The sequence below is a fragment of the Danio rerio genome, chromosome 17, assembly GCF_052040795.2.
Source record: "Danio rerio strain M-AB ecotype USA chromosome 17, GRCz13ab, whole genome shotgun sequence".
NCBI classification, from domain to species: domain Eukaryota; kingdom Metazoa; phylum Chordata; class Actinopteri; order Cypriniformes; family Danionidae; genus Danio; species Danio rerio.
Genome location: NC_141037.1, coordinates 34,177,501 through 34,194,967, shown reverse-complemented (window position 1 = coordinate 34,194,967; position 17,467 = coordinate 34,177,501).

Here is a 17,467-nt window from a genome sequence, read left to right as displayed (position 1 = left end):
AATTCATACAATTTAGTACGATTTGCTCATCACCTAATGATGATTAAGTTTAGGGGTGGGGTTGGGTGCCACGCCTCCTTTTTAAAATCATACTTTTTTATATGACTGAACTTGTACAAATTAGCCACTAAACTGACAAAACATAAGATACTTATGTTTTTTTCATGAGATCAGGCTGAAATGACAGACTTCATAACTGTGGTTTAAGTTCCCAATTGCTTTTGTTTTGTATTTGACATACAAAAATCCCAAAATAACAGGTTTACCTCTTTAAAAAGCCTAGTTTGTCTATATAAACATTGAGCGTTCCCATGACCTTTGTGCAGCACTCATTAAGCTGAGTTTCTGTTGCTTTTATAGACCATAAAAGCCTGAGATAGTGTTTGACCTGCCCACCCAGTGTGGCCATCTTCCTCTAATCTGATAGCAAACAATCCAGCCGTCTTGTCTGCGACTTAGACCTGAGCTTTTGATCGCTCGGCCCAATCCTTTAGCAACTCCACCGTCACCATCCATGAAGTGATCAAAGTCGCTTTGTGTGATTATGCATGTGACAGGAAGTTGTAAAAATCAAGCTAGCAAACATCGTCTTCATGTCTAAAATGTGATCTGAATTAATGTTTGAATAAGAAAAGAGACTAAATAGTTGCTAAGGCCTACATTATTTTATTATAAGTAGCAAAGTGTCGGATATTGCATGATAGTGCTTAATCAAAGAGTAACTGGGTGTTGGTGTACCTCATGCGAAATGTTCATTAATAACCTGACTAGATAACGGCTGGCAATAAAGCTGTGCGAGTAGAGACAACCAGATATAAACAAACAGTGATGCTGTTTTCCTGCCCATCTTCCATTTTCATTTTGCAACAGGTTGAAAAAGATTGGCACTAACAGTTAAACTTAATGGGGCCGTCGTGATTGAGAAAACCTCTTTTCCCAGGGAAGGTAATTAGGCATTTAATGGGCATGTTAATAGTTCAGCAGCAGCACACAAGAGCACGTGTGTGAATAAAGGCTGAGAGACAGAGCCGCGTTCAGCCAGATGAGATCCACAGATTCTGAAGGCACATTATGTAGCAGATTGCAGAGCTACCGAAGAACAAACTCACTCATGGGCATGATTTGATTAGTGCGATTGTTCAAAAGCTTTACGTAATGCTGGAGCATCTCCGGTAAAAAAAAATAATGAGGAAATCTTTTCCCAGCCAAAAGAAGACATCTATGGCAAAAACTATACTGATGATCCACATACAGCGAAAATCAATACACTCTGCTAAACTATCTAAAAATGCTTTTAGCATCTAAACCAGCGTAAAGTAAACAGGTTATCACAGCATTTGGACTTACCCGATGTGCCATTTAAAAATTATCATTCAATTTGATCATCAGGATATAGAACTTTTCCATGGATATAAGCATGAAACACATCCTCTAGAAACACCCCATCCAGCACTTGTGTGTCTGTTGAAACAACAGGCGTAAGTGGGTCTGCTGAAGCAGCACAATTCAGCATCAGTCATTCAACTGTCCCATTGCCCAGGCCCCATGTGCTGGCCTTGACTGCCCTGCTGCCCAGAGTCAACAAACCAGGGCTGATGGGGTGTGCCTGCATTTGACACAGAGCCCCTGATGATAGAGCAGCAGTGGAAAAATGACCAATTGAAATGAACACTGTTGACAGATTTTAGAAGGCATTCATTTAAAGTGTCTGGGTGTGCATGATGGTTTGCAAATTTGTACTGAAAAAAAAAATGAGTCTTTGAATTTTACACTAAGAATTTTTACTGAATGAATAGAGTGTTGTTTTAATCACTGTGTTATTTCTAGACTCAAATAAAAAAAAAAAAAAATTATATCCTGATTTGCCAGCGGCCATTTTACGAAATAGACAATATAGGCTCTTTCTGAAAACGTAGCCTTATATACATTTCTAGAGATCCCGAATTATGTACCCAGAAGACTGTATGGCTACATTTCATCATTAAAACAAACGCTCCAGAGTGATATAAAGCTTTTTCTTTTCGCATTTACCAGCTGAGCGCTTACCTCTGTATGGACAGCTTTCCCACTGTTACCAGTTTGTCCAGTAGCTCACCATGTACTACGGTGGTTTAGGGAAGGAGGAGGGTGGGTCAGTCAATCGGTCAGTCAGTCAGTCAATAGAGGCCTCTGGTGTAAAGAACGCAAGAACACCAGGCACGAATGGCACTCTTGAGAGAAATTTGAGATCTCAAAAAGCTGGTGGATTTGCAAAAACAAAACTGCACAAAAAAAAAAATAAAAAAACTTACCTTCTGGGTCATATTTGGCATTCTCCAGAAATGTATATAGAGGTACGTTTTCAGAATGAGCCTGGGTTGGAAATAGAAGAAGGGGATGTAATGTGTTGACTTAAACATGTATAGTTTGAGCTGACAAGTTGCTGCCTGATAATCGGACCATATAGTTGAAGCAAATAAATCATCAAATGCGATCTTCCTGTGTACAGTGTAATTTAGTACAAAAAAATTGAATTAAAATGGAAAAGTATGCGCGACCTTAGAGCACCTACCTCTAATATCAGGAACACTGATTCAAATCCTTGTGTATTAGAATCAGAGGGATTGTACTGGTGCCGTGACCTGGACAGGAGTGAGGTTTGGGGTGAATGTAAAGGCTGAAGTAGGAGCTGAAGAAGTAAACTTCACTTCCTTCACCTTAAGGGGTGAACTACTGTAGAAAGTGATGCAAGGAGCTGTGTTGTTAGTGTTTTTATTACTGTCCCCACCTCGCATGCTGGAGATGATGTTTTGAATCCTTATTAAGTCAGTTACTGGAGAGTAGACGCTCTTTTGTAATTGCCCAAAAGAATTTATACTATGAAAGCAGATTAATCAAATGGGTTTTTAAGCACATCTGAAAGTAAAGATACACCAAATATTTGGCCGCCAAAAATTTTATTTTTCTTTTTTTTTGGTTAAAAAATATGAGCCGAAAAGTTTTTTTCTGCACCAGACTTCCCAGCCCACATGCCAAAAATTCTCTGGCCCAGCTCTGGCCTACACAATCAACTTTTGCTTGGCCCAAATGCTGCAGTGAATTACAATACATGACTGGACCAAGTTTGGCTTCCAAACAAGGGCCAAACATCAGTCTCAGCCAAGATAATAACCCCTAAGTTGAGGTGTCAAACTCAGTTCCAGGAGGGCTGCAGCTCTGCACAGTTTAGTTTCAACCCTAATTAAACACACCTGATCAAACTGAGTCCTTTGGGCTTGTTTGAAACCTACAGGTAAGTGTGTTGAAGCAGGGCTGGCACTAAACTGTGCAGGGCTGCGGCCCTCCAGGAATTGAGTTTGACACCTCTGCCCTAAGTGGACCTGAACTTGGCCACATATTTTGGTGTGTCCCTAATGCAATGAATAAACCCATGAAGCATTGCACTTTATGCGTACTATGGGCATGAAAATGTTTGAAGCAACCTGATCGGTAGAAATGTTTTCTTTACTTCAAAATAATTTAAATGTGGGTCAAGATTATATGGCCCACATTTTATTTGTAACATTTGGGCTAAATATTTGACCCTCCTCTGCCAAACCTGGGCTGTGTTTTGCCTACATGCTGTAGGCCAGTGCCGGAAGAACACCTGCTGTGCCAGCTTTATGCCAAATCTGGGCCAGAATTCTTTGCTACCTGGGAGTAGTGCGTCAGTTTCACTCTCTCTCCATCCATAGTCATCAAAGAGCAAGAGCAGTGGAGCACACTATCAGAAAAGTCTGTTCAAATGATGCGTTGATAGAACATTTTTATGGAATATATGTTTTCCTGCTGCTAGCAATAGCACTACTGTGCTGTCATCTCAACCCTGGTGAAATCAACTCATTCACTGTAAATACATTTGCCAAGCAAAGAGAGATTATTGGCTTGTGCTTTTTTTAATAATTGTAATTTAAGTTGTTGAGATCATTTTACTTTTCGCATTTTCAACTTCAGTTAGAGTTTTCGGCCAAGTGCTTTCTGACTTTTCTGTTTTGGCTCAGAATTTTCCTTTTAGTCATTCGAGTGATCAAGTTTAAAAACATTTTAGACACTGTTTACATCTGTATTTTAGGGTTGGTCATCTGTGATATACTGTTTATTTTCCCCTTTGCTGTCTGAAAAACACATTGAAGGGTGTATTCTTAGCTCCTAGTCTAATGGTTTATAACGTAACATTATGTACAGGATTATTTGAATATTAAAAAGCTTTTGTCAGGGTGATTCAAAGCATATTTAATTATTAGTACTTTATAATGGTTGTATGGTGCTCTCTTACATTACAAGCTTATTTGAGGATGTAGTTTGCCTTCTCTGATGCTGATGACAAGTGAAAACCAAGATTTATTAATGCACAGAAAATCTGATGTAGAAGTTAGCAACCACGAGGGACGTATTTTCAGTTTAGTTAATACATAAATCCTCATGATTGCTTTTACTGTTCTGGAAAAAGGGGGCACCCTTCATACAGACTATAAAACATTGGATTGTGACAGCCTTTGAAAATGTTTTATTTGATGTAGAATTCTATATCGCTGAAATGAGGTTTTTATCTATATTACTAAAATAAATGCTGTAGTTATAATAATTTGAATACTTCTTATTGTTAGTAAGTAACACTTTACATATGTAATGTAATAGTAGATGCTGAAATCAACATGAACAAAGACTAATCAAATCATTTCTGAAACTCGCAATGATTGAATTTGTACAGATATAAGATTAAAAGGTGACTGTTAAGGGATCTGAGCTAACATGAATAATAGTAATTAGAAATAGCAATAAATATATTATTAGTAATAGGACATATCATTAATACTAATATAAATAGTCATTCTAAAATAACATTTTGCAACACGTAAAGCAAAAATGCAGCCAGCAGAGTTGATGCTATTCTGGTCTCACGACAGGCTGCCTGAACAATGCCCACCCAAGCATTTATATGCCCTAATTCATACTTTTCCTTCTGGCTATGTCTGCTTCCACATGAAATGTCTTGGCAATGCTTTTCTTATTGATATTCCAGCTGAACATCTTTAAAACCTCTTGCTTTTGGAATATGAAGATTTACAAATTGAAACACAAGTGTATGTGTAATATACATACGTATTATTATTTCTGAGAATATATAAATAAGAGATAAACAATCAAAAATTAATTAATAACTACACTTGCATGCTGCGAATCTCCTGTCCCAGCAGATCCCAAAGAAGCTGTACTGGATTGAGATTAATGAACATCTTCTAAGAAAATAAATTCTGGGAAGGCTGCAAGAAGTGCATATTTTATCTTCTACTTATTAATATAAATAAAGCATATCTACCTGTACAGTTAAATCAGTACCGCTACATATATCCTGCACTTTGTCATCCCGTTTTGAAGTGTAACAGCCACATCCTGGACGAGTTTTTGAATGTGAATCGGATGAGATGCTCTTGTTTAATGACATTATATGTCAAAAGAGAATTTACTCGGAGGAAAGGTTAAACTACTCATCTTATTAGACACGGATGACAAGAAAAGAAACAATCATCAGGCATAAGCTGTTGACTACATAGTATCTGGAAAGCAAACATCTAACAAGCTAAGTGTTCTACTTTAAATACACTATGGTTCTCCATTATATATGAAATTTATATTTAAGTTTTAGAATTTTGTCATGTTTGATATTTGACAAAAGGAAAATCTTAACCTTTAGGCTAGTCACCCAAAAGGAACCCAGCACTTTTTCTATATGATTTCATAAGTCCCCTAAACCTTAATCTTTGAGTTTTACCATTTTTTAATTTGACGTTTTTTTAATATTACGCTGAGCTTGGAAATCTTATAACCATGGAGCCATTTGTGAGAGATGGTTATATTGTTATATTGATGGGAATATTGTGCCTGCTGCAGCAGTAAAGTTTTTTGATCATTACGCTGGAATGAGAGTATTGTTCTTAGTTATATCAGCTTAGAAAATAGCAACATTTTAGTAGATTTTAGTACATGATGCAACAAAAAAAAAAGAGTCAATCTTTGAATTTGACTTTATGTTCCTTTAACTTTTAAGAAGTTATTTAAGATGATTTTAAAATGGCGTCATGGTAAAGTTGAATGTAGTTAAGAAGAAATTTCAGTAACACTTTAGTTTGGGTCATAATTCATACTATTAAAAACCAGTTACTACCACTACTAGCCTAATAAGCTACTAGTTAGCTGTTTATTAATAGTTATTAAAGAAGAAGTTGGGTTTAGGTTTTGGGATACACAATAAGATTATACTTTATAAGTACTAATTAACAGTTAATACCTTAACAGTAGATAGGTAATAAACAAGTATTAATATCATGAATTATGACCTAAACTAAAGTGTCACCGATATGTATTATTAAGAAGGTCAAACTAGTGAATCCAGCCCCTGGTGGCCAAAGAGGCTATTTGAGTATAGTGAACTCTCTGTCTCGGTCAAGAAATCAGACTGATTTGAGCTCTGATATGCATTATCCAGTAAATTGTTGGATTATGAAGGGATGCGAATTGTCAGCAATAATATTAATGTAGAATGTGGGATTTAGACAATGCTCAGTTGATAAGGAGCCCAAAGTGTGAAAAGAAAATCTCCCTTAAACCATTAAACCACCAACTGACTAAACCGTAGATACAAAGCTAGAAACTGTAGATACAAAAATATAAAAGTAGATACAAAGCAAGTTGTTGTGTTTATTTATATGCCAAATGATATCCCTATTATCTGAATCTGTCAACAGAAATATAGAGTCATCATATCAGGTTACATTTTCTTGCTGAGCCTGTGTTAATTGTAGCCTCAGTTTGCTGTTTTTAGATGACAGGAGTATCATCTCTGTGCTCTTCATCTGCTGCTGTAGATCATCTGCTTCAAGGTTTGACATGTCGTGGGTTTAGAGATGCTCTTCTGCAAACCACGATTGAAACAAGTGAATATTTGAATTAAAGAATAGATGATTGCCTTCATTTTTGTTTTGTTGGAAGAAAGTATTTTCACATCCTGATAGCAATCATTAAATTAAGTGGTCTGGATGAATTTCTATGCTGTTTATTATTCTGTGGAAGGTGTAGGACCAGGAAAACTTTGTTAAATCAAAACTTTTGGTCCGAACATTACGATAGGGTGTCTTATCAAAATATGTAATTGCACACCTCTGTACACCCTGTTCGCACAGAAATGATCGTGTCATCATCATGTTCACGAAAGTGGTTTAGATGGCAAGCAAGAATGGTAGGCAACACATTGACACCCTACCTTCTTTTTATCAGTTCAAACTGGTGTGGCCATTTTCCTCTGACCTCTGGCATCAACATGGCGTTTTTCACTCACATAACTGAAGCTTGCTGGATATTTCAAATTTTTTTGGACAATCCTGTAAACCCTAGAGATGGATGTAAGTGAAAATCCCAGCAGATCAGAAAATTCTGAAATTCTGACGAGCCTGTATGGCTTCAACAAGCATGACATTTTCAAGGTCGAATCACCTTTATTTCCCATTCTTGTTTTAAAGATCATCAGAATAACAGAGTTATTGTCATGATTTGATATTTGCATTATCAGTTGAACAGGTCTACAATTACATAATCAAAACTGTCAGAAAAAGCTAAAAACAATCAGATAGATTGAGAGTGTAGTCAAAGCAGCACTACAAGTGGTTAAATCTGGAGTTACTTTAACAGAGCTTGACATTTGGAGTCCTGCTCTGGTTGCCTCCAGATAGCATGTGTTCACATAGAGTTGACAGTACAGTCAGAGTGCATTAGACCTGAGTGCCCTTAACTCTCTTGCGTCTAACAGCCTTCCCTGCAGACACACAATTAATCATGTGCTTTTGTGCATGACATAAAAATATGGACTCTGTGAACCTAAAGGGCAAATATTACCTCAGTCTACAGTGGGGGACCAATGTTGAAGAGAGGTATTCAAAATCTAATTTAAAGCTGGAGGTAAATACTTAGGGGGGTTGATAAACAATGTATAAACAAAAATCTGTAAAAATGTATGATATACATAGGTAGTTGTATGTGGTTGCCAGTACTTTACCTTAAAAATACTGAGATTTGCATTGCAACTTTGTAATACACTAGACAGGAAACATAATCAAAAGCAGGTGGTGGTGATGGTGAGAAAACCACATGATAGTCCAAGCTCTGTGCAATGCAGAGGTCTGTGCGGAACAGATTTTTTTAGTCTCACTCCCGCTAGGTTTCATTCCACACCCGACCGCTCCCACTGTATATTCAGCCTTTGTACACTCGCTGCTCGCTTAGAATAATTTCCTACCTGACCCAACTATTTCCACTAAATTTAGATCTGGTTTCTAAAATCTCATGTTTATATTGGGTACTAACAAAAAAGAGAGAGATAACAGGTAAAACTGTAGATTGTGCAAGGATTGCAGGCTAAACGTCAGTTTTGTTTGCCCCTTTGTGATGAGACATGAGTGCCGCCTTAAACCTGGAAAACCTGGAAAAAAGGTTCCAGTCTTCTGATTGCTATAGGGTAGTACTTTGAGGTATTATCACATCGCGCAGTCTTTTTTTTTTTTTTTTTCATTTGCATGTATGACGCATGAAAAAGACAATTTCCTAACAGTAAACTGAACATTTTCGAGTGGAAGCTGAAGGACAGCTCATCTTTACTTTGATCTCCCATGTAAGGAATTCTGAGAATGTTACCGGTAACTTGCTGTTAACAGATTTTATTTATTTTCTTATTTAATTCTTATTTTTTTATTAATTTTTATTTATTTATTATTTATTTTCTTTTTTGTAATAAGATTTATTTATTTTTTTTAAGGAATGTAAAATGTTGTGTTACTTTGACATTACTATTTTCATCTGAGCTAGACTTGCTTGTTAGTAATAATCTACAAAAAAAATTTTTTTTATTAATTTAATAAATAAATAAAAACTTTAAAATTAAAATTAAAATAATAAAAAAAAAATTGGAAAAATGTAAAGCCCCTTAAACCAAAAGGGAAATGAAAAGTAAATAATGTTCAGGCTGAAGAAAATGTAAACCCACATCTGTAAAGTTAAGCTCAAACAATCTGCAAACAAGTTCTGCCTTTCTGTACAGAAAGAATAGAGTAAATAAAAAGAAAGACCAACACTCTTTGCTGTGATTATTAAGAGTTAGTTATTTATTTTAAAGGTATTAGGGTTATGTTTTGGGGCATGTTAGAGGTAAATAAATGTTCACTTTTTAGCTACAGAAAGTATTATGTGTACACATCATACAAAACATGCAAAAAATGACTTTTGCTGTTTGTTAAATTGTTTAATTGATAGGACAGTAGAAGAGACAGGAAAGTGTAGGATCAGCATAGGACCTCGAGGTGGGAATCAAACTCTGGTCACTGTGAGCACTGGAGTGCCATGTGTCGACACATTAACCACTACGCTATAGGCACCGTCCCACTTATTTAAAATGAGCTGAAATAACACAATTCTTGAGTTTTTTTTAAAGACAGCCTAATGTTCAATCTACTTAAATTTGTTAAAAAAAAAAAAAAAAAAAACTAATACGTTAATTTATTTATGTTCATTTCTCTTAACACCGAGAACAGTTAATTAAAGAAAAAACTAAGAAACTAGCATTACATTTTTAAAATAACTTTGTAAAGTAATGCTTTAGTAACTTGAATAAGTTATCTGAAATTACTTTACCACAACACTTGTTTTTATACTAAACTTTTTACCTTTTTAAACATTTTGCTTTGAAGTGTACTAAAATATCTGCAGATTTACTCACACATCAAATGTGCTGTCAGATTCTTTCTGAATCATCTTCACGAATGACGCAAACGATAACAGTAGGAGCAGGCCTGATGATATAATTCCACCTTGTGACTCATAAGATGGAGAAATCTGATAGTGAAGCAAAAGTTCAGGATGAGGCAAAATATCGATGTATTCAGCAAGTCCCATGAAAATGCTCAGCCTTTGTTTTCACAGAAGTTGATCTCTGTGTCTGTTTAAGTCATTAAGGAGGGATTACCACCCCCTCCTGACCGACACCGGAACATTTGAATCCCCATCAAACTCTACCCCTGGGATAACCTCTGTGGGTATTTAGTGTAAGCAAAAAGACGTGAATGAATCACAACAAGGATCGAATGCCTCAGCTTGAGGGAAGAAGACAAAAGGAAATGTTTTAAAAGACCCCCATATATAGCATAAAAGTAGAGCTTAGATCTTATTGCAAACACCAGTTTGAGAGTGCACGCCAAATCCTAGCCTATGCTCCAGATTGACTCTTTGTGAGGTTTGTAGACCATTGTATTGACATCTAACATTCATGCCACTACAAATTCTGGATCTGCTGAGGTAAAGAAGTTCAACCTTAGAGTTATTTTAGGTGAGTTCATTACACTAAACTACTTATTCGTATGTTAATGAATTTCCTGTTAAAAAATAGAATTATTTTATGCTCACTAAGACTGAATTTATTTCATTTAAAATACTGTCGAATCAGTAATACTGTGAACATGTTGAATAGGATTTAAAATGACCACTTTATATTAGAATAGACTTTAAAAATGTCATCTATTTATGTCATACAAAAGCAGAATTTTAAGCAAATGTTCTGGTGTACATCCTTCAGAAATCGTAATATTATGTACACTGTATATAAATTCTTACAAACACCTTTGAACAGGGGAGTATAAATAAATTAATAAATAGACTTCAGCTTATATTATCTATAATTTTCTGATAGATAAAATCCCCTCCCCCCAAGTTATGCACTATTTGAAATTAATGTGTAATCACTTATTATTCAAAGACCTGGAAGCTTACAAATATGAAACAAACAGCTACAAAACCCCACAGTTGAATGTGCAATTCTTGTAGAATCTTCATGTTTGCTTGATTTCTGATCATATAAGCTGTGCTCTGAGCCCATTAGATGAACTATACCTGACGAATTGAATGTAGAAGAAAACAAACAGAACTCAGATGTCATTATCCGTCATGTGCCTGTTGTCATGTGATGTGCACAATTCATTCATTCAAAACCCCTGATCATATTGATTCTGCGATATCAGATGAGATTAAGCACTTCAAAGCTTTGGAAAGAAACTCATCTAAAACATCACATGACACTGATCACAGAACAGACCTGAACATAGACTGAAAAGAGCACCTATACTGTGTAACTACACATTCAAATAATAATAAATGTGGTTACAGTGGTTGCAATTACAGTTTTACATTATTGTAATCTCATTAATCTCAGTAATCAAAGACTTGATTTTGGTGTATTTATTTCTTTATTTATTTTTAGTTTTCATGAAGGTTTTTTTAATCAAAGGAATATCTCACCTAAAGTGAAAATAATTGTTAACATATAGCACATTTTTACCATTTAAAATTCATAAAGTAATTTAAAAAGTAAAATATAAACTAAAATCTATTAGCAATGCATCTGCAAAGTATTCATAGTGCTTAAATTTTTCCACATTTTTTTTAAGTTGCAACATTCCAAAATGGATTAAATTCATTTATTTCCTCCAAATTCTACACAAAATACACCATAATGACGATGTGAACAAAGATTTTTTTTAATTGTTGCAAATTTATTAAAAATAAAAAAGCTGAAAAATCATATGTACATCAGTATTCACAGGCTTTGCTTAATACTTTGTTGATGCACCTTTGGAAGCAGTTACAGCCTTAAATCTTTTTGAATATAATGCCACAAGCTTGGCACTCCTGTCTTTGGGAATTTTTGCCTATTCCTCGTTGCAGTACCTCTCAAGCTTTATCAGGTTGGATGGGAAGCGACGATGTACAGTCATTTTCAAATCTCTCCAGAGATGTTCAATAGGATTTAGGTCTGGGCTCTGGGTGGGCCACTCAAGGACATTCACTGAGTAGTTGTGAAACCACTTTATTGATATTTTGGCGGTGTGCTGTGGGTCATTGTCCTACTGGAAGATGAACTGTCGCCCCAGTCTGAGGTCAAGAGCACTCTGAAGCAGGTTTTCATTCAGGATGTCTCTGTACATTGCTGCATTCATCTTTCCCTCTATCCTGACTAGTGTTCCAGTTCCTGCTGCAGAAAAACATCCCCACAGCCTGATGCTGCCACCACCATGCTTTACTGTAGGGATGGTATTAGCCTGGTGATGAGCAGTCCCTGGTTTTCTCCAAATGTAACGTCTGACATTCACTCCAAAGAGTTTGATTTTAGCCTCATCAAAACAGAGAAGTTAGGTTCTTATGGTCTGAGAGTCCTTCAGATGCCTTTTGGCAAATTTCAGACGGGGAATGGCTTCCGTCTGGTCACTCTACCATACAGTCCTGATTGGTGGATTGCTGCACAGATGATTGTCCTTCTGTTAGGTTCTCCTCTCTCCACAGAAGAACGCTGAAGCTCAGACAGAGTGACCATCGGGTTTTTGATCCCCTCCTCGATCACTCAGCTTAGATGGCCGGCCAGCTCTAGGAAGACTCCTGGTGGCTCCAAACATCTTTCACTTACAGATGATGGAGGCCACTGTGCTCATTGGAACTTTCAGAGCAGCAGAAATGTTTCTGTAACCTTCCCCAGCCTTGTGCCTTGAGACAATCCTGTCTCGGAGGTTTACAGACAATTCCTTTGTCTTCATGCTTGGTTTGTGCTTTTACATGCACTGTCAACCCTGGGACCTTATATAGACAGGTGTATGCCTTTTCAAATCATGTCCAATCAAGTGAATTTACCACCGTTGAACTCCAATTAAGCTGAAACTTCTCAAGAATGATCAGTGGAAACAGAATGTACCTGAGCTCAATTTAGAGATTCACTGCAAAGGCTGTGAATATTTATGTACATGTGATTTTATAGTTTTTTATATATATATATATATATATATATATATATATATATATATATATATATATATATATATATATATTAGGGATGTAACGGTATTGTAAATACCGTCATACCGCAATATTAATTTTTTTCTATATTACCGTAGTCGCATGACTCGGTAAAACTATAGGTCTTCTGAGAAAATTTGCTCAGGCGAATGAAGCGAACGGGAGGTAGCTGAAACTACAATTCCCATCAGCCCAGGCGTGGCCATAATCCTTTGCGGTCTGTTGTCACTACAGATCCAGTAATGCGGAAATGGAGTGTGCTTCTAGTAGCGGGGATGAAAAAGAGCTGGAGATGATCGTAACCTAAAGCGGGTGTTGTCGCCGCACGCGTACTGTAAAGCAGGTCGCACACCAGAAGCGCCACGCAGCGCCATGTATTTTAGAATTCTAAACATAGGTTTCTATCAGGATACACACACCGGCACCGCAAGTCGGCGGCTGTCGGCGGCGCACGGCGACGGCTCAGGACGCAGTTCATTTTTCAGCCGCGCCACAGAGCGCCATCTGATTAGTTTCATGTTAAATATCCTTCGAATGTGCGCGTCTGGTGTGTGATACTTTAAACTGTCATGTGCGCGCCGTGTCGCGGCGCCGAGCGGCGCTTCTGGTGTGCGACCTGCTTAAAGCAGAGAGGGGGGTTGAGCGCGCATACTCAAGAGCGTTGTTGTCGCGCGCCTACTGAAGGGCGGGACGGAGCGTGTGTCGCGTCGCGGGGGCACTTTTGATCATTTTGGAAGGGCACTTTCTATCCAAGACTAAAAAGGGCATGTGCACTGCACAGGTTGAGCCCTGTGTGTGCACGTGCCTGCAAGTTGGGGAATACGACTAATAATCAGTCATGGGGACTGCAGAAACACAGCACACTGTTCAGATTGATGCAGACATGAGATCTCTATATCAGTCATGGCTTGTCCTCTCAAGTGGGGGAAAGACAATGCACAACGTTACCCACTGCTGTCAACCTGGGCCAAGTCATATCTCTCTTGTCCCAGAAACCTCAGTCCCAAAGGAGAGGGTTTTTTTCTGTTGCAGGGGACATTGTAAATACCCAGAGATACCAGCTTTTACCAGATTATAGTTATAAGATAATTTTCCTTAAAGCCCATCTATATCTAAGTGAGTGAGTGATTAAATGTTGAATGTGATGAGTTTTCAACAATACTAAATGGAAACTTTATTTTTTTTACATGGTTTATTAATTTTTTGTTATTAAAATTGAAGTTCCTGTTTCAAAGCTTACAGATAGATGGCTAATTTGTATGTCATTGACACTTTTGGCACTTTTTTGGAGTATTTTCATAAGTTTTGTTTTTCCTGTAAATGATTCAATAAATACCGAACCGTGACATTTATACCGAGGTATTACCGTACCGTAAAAATTCTGATACCGTTACATCCCTAATATATATATATATATATATATATATATATATATATATATATATATATATATATATATATATATATACATATATATATATATATATATATATATATATATATATAAATTTGCAACAATTTCAAAAAATATTTTTTTCACATTGTCATTATGGGGTATTATGTGTTTAATTTTAAGGGAAAAAATTATTTTAATCCTTTTTGGAATAAGGCTGTAACTTTAAAAAATGTGGAAAAAGTGAAGCCCTGTGAATACTTTCCGGATGCACTGTAAATGGTCATGCTTTATTTTAAAGTGTAATTCGCTGCTAACAAAACATCTAAGACGTTTAGCTCAATAAATGACTTATTTGCTGCTTATTTATATTTTTTTAAAGCAGCAGTTGGGTTTATGTATTGTGTAGGATTAGGCATGTAGAATTAGATCATACTTTATAAGTACTAAACCACCAATATCTTAATAGTAGGCAGGTAATAAGCCAGTAGTTATTAGTAGGAATTGCTACTTAAACTAAAGTGTTACCGGAAATATTATAAACCCTCATCTTAGTCCAGCTCTGCATTGCACATTCACAAGATGACAATTTTTGATCAGAGTCACATGAATTATTTTGAAGCTGCCTAAATATAGGTTTTAAGAGCCTGACCTTACAAGAAATTTCATTCAAATGGAAATAATGAGTTGTAAAAGAGCAATGTAATTTTAAAAGGAGGCATGGCCCCAAACTTCACCTATAAACCTATACTCTCATTGGGGGAGGGGGGTGATTAAATTGTACTAAAATGTTACAAGTTATTAATACATAATTAGCTGCTAAATTAACAAAATATGAATTAAAATGAGATTGCGTTGGATTATAGACTGTCAAAAAGGAAAATTCATCAGGAAAACTCTGGAATGCTCAACAAAAGAAAGTCAGTCTTCTACATCTTGGTTGACTTGAACGAGTAAATAATAAATAAATAATAATAAAAAAGACATTTCCTAAACGTTATTTTTGAACATTTAGTAATGCATTATTAAAAATCTAAAGTTGTAGCTGTTTAACTTTTAATGAACCCAAGCTAACATGACCTGACAGTGACCTTTTTTATTATTTACTTTAGCAAAGATGAATAAATAATGTAATACATGTATTTTTATCATCAATGCATTAAATAATGAGACTTTAATATACCAAAATATCGGGTCACACTTTATTTTAATGGCAAGTTTGTTGAATATAAGTTACATTGCATCTACATGCCAACTAATTCATTAGATTGTAAGTAGACTGCTGGTTGGGGTTTGGATTAGGGTTAGTGTAAGATGACATGTACTTGCAAAGTTTCTTATTGTCAGTTAAATGTCTGTTGAAGGTGCAGTATTGATAGATATTAAGCAGACAGTCTACTATTACTAATACTCAAATGGACCATCCAAATGAAGTGTTCCCAAATATTCAATCCTAGATTTTCAGTGAAGATTCTGTCTATACTAGTATGTACAGTACTAAAATGTTGATATAACATTTCTTTTCCTTCTTTTATTCCACCTTCAGCGGTGCTCTCCTGCTAAGTTTTTATCCTATTATTAAGTTTGCAAAGCCTCGCTTCAGGGGTCAAGAGATAGAATAGTAAATATTGCACAGCATGAACAAGATTATCCTTAAAGTGAAGCACAGTGCTGTTGCATACAGTGCACAAAATACACTTTCTCATGATACTTTGGGTTGGCATTGTGACAGTTGTAGAATCATTTGAAGAAATCTCTCACCATTGAAGAGATCCAGAATAAAACAAACCTTACAGCACAGTGATAAACTAGTCTAGAAGTGTGAGATCTACCATCTATCTTCACGTCTGCATGCATCAAACAGCGACTACATTTATACAGAACACACAGAACAAACCTGATGCTGAAGTGTTCAGAGGTTTGTGTCAAATGTTGAGAATCATGCTTGAAGTATCGACCGAAATCTGTGCCAATATTTCACAAGCACAAAATTTGCTAACTTTTTTTTGCAAAACACATTCTGCTTTGCAAAGAATCTTCGACTTGCAAACAAACAGAAAGCACTTTGCAGAAACTGTCAGTTTGAGCAAAAACCCAGTGGTGTTAAATAAATGTACACTGAAAAACCAAGCCGCAACATCCCGCTCTCTCTCGTGAAGCCAATACGGAAGTAACTGAAATTGCAATTCATCGACTGGCCTTTGGGGGCTGGCTCTAGAAACTCCAGATGTTCATTGACTACTATAATAAATTAGTGAATTTTACAGCTGATAAAAACATGTTTGCAGCCTGGTACAAAAGATGGTTTAGCTTGTATTATCCTTGATGACAACTGTGAGGTGGTGAATTTTTTAGAAGTCATTTATTTCATTTATATTAAGTCTGCATAATTGAGGGTGTGGCCACTCAAGTGACAGCAAGGTCTCGCTGGTCGTCACGTCACCTCAGCTGATTCCGGCTGATAAGCCAGTGAACTTGGTAAATCCATCGTATTTTTGTTTTGTATTATGTGGGACTATTTTTTAGAATTATCAGAAAATATGGCATGCTGTGCAATTAATTGGGCTCACTTTTGGCCTCCATTTCCCATATGAGTGAAATTCTTACATACTTATCTATGAATGTTTTTGTTTTATTTAGGATCACTTATTTATCATTTATGATTTTATTTAGAATTTTACACACCAAAATCTGACAGATTAAATGTTAACATTGTCATAGTGTTATGCCTGGATTTCATAAATACAGATTACATTTGAAGAATTTGGAATTAATTATTTTACACCTGTAGAAAGAACAAGGTTTAGTGGCTCAAGGAATTACAACAGTGTTTTGAAACGACCAAACACAATAAACACTTTATTGATATAGTATCGAGGTAATAAAGTATTGAGTCGCAGGTACTGAAGGATTAAGCGTTTCTCTCAAAGAAAAACTCATCTGAGCAAAATGCTAGCAGGCATCTGTAGCTCCGCCTCATTGCCCTTTTTGGTCCTTTTAAGGTAAGTTGTTGCAAATAATTTATTTGGGCTGAATTTAAACAATCAAATTAGATTGAAAAACTACATTTAATTTGTTTGTTTAAATTCAGCCCTTATCATTTCCTTGCAACAACTTACCCTAAAAAAAAAAAAAAAAAAAAAGTAAATCCAATGAATACTTTTTTCAGTGTATCAT